Source organism: Tursiops truncatus, chromosome 16, assembly GCF_011762595.2.
Source record: "Tursiops truncatus isolate mTurTru1 chromosome 16, mTurTru1.mat.Y, whole genome shotgun sequence".
Taxonomy (NCBI): Eukaryota; Metazoa; Chordata; class Mammalia; order Artiodactyla; family Delphinidae; genus Tursiops; species Tursiops truncatus.
The window spans coordinates 18141483-18145585 of NC_047049.1; the positions used below are offsets into that span (position 1 = coordinate 18141483).

The 4103-nt window shown below is 45.7% G+C and overlaps 1 long non-coding RNA gene across 1 annotated transcript; it reads left to right on the forward strand.

Annotated features, from left to right (window-relative positions):
- Positions 1-389: 389 nt before the first annotated feature.
- On the forward strand, positions 390-3605 carry LOC141276794 (uncharacterized). The gene is made up of 3 exons (XR_012326905.1): positions 390-506; positions 1341-1408; positions 3086-3605. It is a non-coding gene; the product is annotated as an uncharacterized lncRNA (long non-coding RNA).
- Positions 3606-4103: the final 498 nt, after the last annotated feature.

Genomic DNA, 4103 nt, shown 5'->3' on the forward strand with positions numbered 1-4103 from the left:
ACATCAGGATACTGGAGGGCAGGAGGAAAAAGAGGTTGGTGTATTCGTTGTCATTCTTTCTCTGCTGCTTGAGGTCCTCTTCCCAAGGCTGCCCAACTTCTGGTAGGCAGCCCTCTTCCATATCTGCAGCCTGAGTTGCAGCTATAGGTGTCTCAGGGATCCAGGAATGGTTTCCTGCCCCTCATCCCAGGGGAGCAAAGGGAGGAGGTGGGAAGGAGACCTCCCTGTTACAATTGCCAGGGGTATTTAGCCAGCCCTTATTGGTTCCTCTTAACTTTGCTCACAACTGTGTAGTAATTCCCAGCTGCGTGTGCCACCATACCATCTCCCTCTGGTCAGGATTCCAACTAATCTTGTGGATGAGAACTTGTTAAATAAGTTTATTACTACTCCAGTTCTGAGGCCTCATAGGACACTCTTGTTGACAGCATCAAGACTGAAAAACCCTTGGTGGCCAAATGGAATAGCTATCAAATGGAGGGCTTGTCAGCTTTTGACAACTAAAGGTGAGCTATTTGGGTGCAAGATATGTATTCTTCACTAATACTGCCTATATGGCACACCTCTTCCTAAACTCTTAGGACACTCCAGGAAACACATACATACACAAACACATAACTATTATAATTTAGAACGATTATAATTTATAACGATTATAATTTTCACATTCTAAAAATATAACTATCACTATTTGCCAGACTTTGGACAATGACTTTGCTCTTGTCCTGACTTTGTGTCTTGTGTAAACTAATATCATTACCCAGTACTTAAAAGCGCAATACTGACTTTAAAGTCAGACGGACTTGGTTGGAGGCTTAGATCCACCACTAGCTACTGTATACGTATACACTAGTATATAACTTTTCCATACCTTAGTTTCCTGAAAGTACCGTGGTGATAACAATGTTCTCATAGGATGGTTGTAAAAATTAAGTGGGATACTTGTCCTGCTTTTTAAGCATAGTGCCTGTTGCATAGTTACTGCTAAATCAATATTAGCTAAACAAACATACAAAAAACAGACTGCATGGATTCCATTAAGCCCCTTGAAGGTAACAGCCTGTCTTCACATCTTTGTGTTTTCCTCAGTATAAGTCCACTACATACTGAGACGAATGAATGATGAGTGGATGGATGGATGGGTAGGTGGATGATGGATTGATGATGGATGGGTGGATGAGACTGGCCTCAAATAAAAATTTCTTCAGGCTGCTTAGACATTATTAAGATTTCCAATTAGTCCTTTGGTTCTCTGGATATGAGGTTATTTTCTGCTTAATCATTCAAATCATGTCTGTGCATTCCTGTGTTTACAGGTTATTTTTTCATTTTTCTTTCAGCGAGGAATTTAAATTCCCTCCACTGTGTTGTGAAATCCTCATTTCAGTTCTTTGGGAGCTTCACACAGGTATTTGTCCCCCTTGAAGATTATTTTTGTGTTCCTTTAAGCAGAAAGGGCACAGTTTCTGCCAAAGCTAACAGCCGGGGATGGAGGAGATCCTTAGCTGACTAAATATTTCCACAACAAAAGTTGGGAAATTTAACCCTGAGGGTATTGGTCTTTCTAACCATTCCGCTATGGATCAACAATTAGGCCAAGTTCACCTATCAGTTATGAAACAGCCCAGAAAGAATTTCGGCTTTCATTTTTGCCAAGCAGCAAAATAAACAGAAAAATATCAAAAATACCACAGAAAAGCCCGGATTATTTATTCCTACATCTATTACTGTTTTCCCTCTTAACCAGTCAGAAATTACTTAATCCAATTAAATACATGTTTTCGTTACCTACCACGTGATGGGCACTCTGTATATCTGTTAAAATAAACCAAATTTTGTTGCAAAAGAATTAATTAAAACAATCCCTATGATTCATTTGCATTATTTGACATAAGTAAATTTTTTTCTTTTTTTGGAATGATCCCATCTGGTTGAATGCACCCGTGACAATGGCTTAAGTTTTTCCAAAAAGTTGGGAGAGCAGACAGTACATGGATTTGGAGTCACTTTTTAATCTTAGCTTCACAGTTACCATGTCTATGCTTGAGCAAGTTGTCTTGTCTGTGTGAGTTTCTTTCTTCCACTGAGAAATGGGTGTAATAGTATCTCCCTCACTACCAGGAGCTGAGGAATGAGTGCAACAGCATGAGTTTTCCAAAATATGTCAGTTTCCCCAATCACTTTGTACTCTTAACACATCTTGCATGGCATCTAGGACAGGCTGGAACAAAAGCAAGCACTATATAGTTTGGTTTTTGCTTATTTATTTAATGACCACAAGAGTAGAAATCTGACCTGATTTATTTTGTGAATCTTCAAGTCCTACGAAAGAAATAACTTGGGCTTTGATATGAGATTACTAGAACTTTTGATGGCAGGAAGAAAAGTGCTTGTTGGGATCTTATATGCATATTTATTTTGGATTATTAAAAAGAGTAATGGCCAATGTAACCCCTTAGTGCCAAGAGGTTATAAATATATGAAGTTCGAAGGATTTTTGTCTTTTTCTTCCAGTTGAATAGAAACTCTGACAGCCCTTCTTGGGAGAATGTGCTTTGAGCAGGGATGGCTATATGCACCAGAGCCCAGGCCTCCCTGGTAGACATTGAGAAGTACATCACTCAGGATACTCTGGTGCCAACTCTGGAAACCAAATCAGGCTACCTGAAATCGCACAAGAATTTCCTAGAAAAACTATTAGATAGCTCACAACATTGAGGGCCTGGAGAGCTGAGCTCAGAAAATGGGTGGAAACCAAGGGAGGCTGGGCACCATTAAAGTCCTGTGACAGGAACAGTCTTTCTGGACTGCTGCCACCAGCCTTGACACTGCTGGCTAGGCTCCTGCACAGCTACCATGTTTAATCTCGGACCTCACCTGTATATATGTCACATTCTTGATAGAGTCCTGTGTGGGAGCATCTGATTGGCCAGTTTAGGTCATATGACCATGCGCTAGAAGAGGGACCAAGTTCTGTAATGGAGATGGAGGGAGGAGGGACTCTGATATCATGATTCTTAAAAAGTATCTACTACAGAAAGTTCACCTCATTTTCCCCCTGCTTTGCTGTTTCTCTTTACTACAGTGGCTGGTCCTGGCTGTTTGGGGGCATGGTTCTCTCAAGAACAGACATACGGGGGGGTGCTGGGAAGATGGCGGAAGAGTAAGACGCGGAGATCACCTTCCTCCCCACAGATACACCAGAAATACATCTACACGTGGAACAACTCCTACAGAACACCTACTGAATGCTGGCAGAAGACCTCCCAAAAGGCAAGAAACCCCCCACGTACCTGGGTAGGGCAAAAGAAAAAACAGACAAAAGAATAGGGACGGCACCTGCACCAGTGGAAGGGAGCTGTGAAGGAGGAAAGGTTTCCACACACTAGGAAGCCCCTTCGCTGGCGGAGACTGTGGGAGGCAGAGGGGGGAGCTTCGGAGCTGCAGAGGAGAGCGCAGCAACAGGGGTGCGGAGGGCAAAGCGGGGAGATTCCTGCATAGAGGATCGGTGCCGACCAGCACTCACCAGCCCGAGAGGCTTGTCTGCTCACCCGCCAGGGCGGGCGGGGCTGCGAGCTGAGGCTTGGGCTTCGGTCGGAGCGCAGGGAGAGGACTGGGGTTGGCGGCTTGAACATAGCCTGAAGGGGTTAATGCACCACGGCTAGCCGGGAGGGAGTCCGGGGAAAAGTCTGCACTTGCCGAAGAGGCAAGAGACTTGGTGCGCGAGGAGAGGGGTTTAAGAGCACTGCTTAAAGGAGCTCCAGAGACGGGCGCGAGCCGCGGCTAAAAGCGCGGACCCCAGAGACGGGCATGAGACACTAAGGCTGCTGCTGCCGCCACCAAGATGCCTGTGTGCGAGCACAGGTCACTATCCACACCCCCCTTCCGGGGAGCCTGTGCAGCCTGCCACTGCCAGGTTCCCGGGATCCAGGGACAACTTCCCCGGGAGAACGCACGGTGCGCCTCAGGCTGCTGCAACGTCACGCCGGCCTCTGCCGCCGCAGGCTCGCCCCGCACTCCGTACCCCTCCCTCCCCCCCCGCCTGAGTGAGCCAGAGCCCCCGAATCAGCGGCTCCTTTAACCCCGTCCTGTCTAAGCAAAAA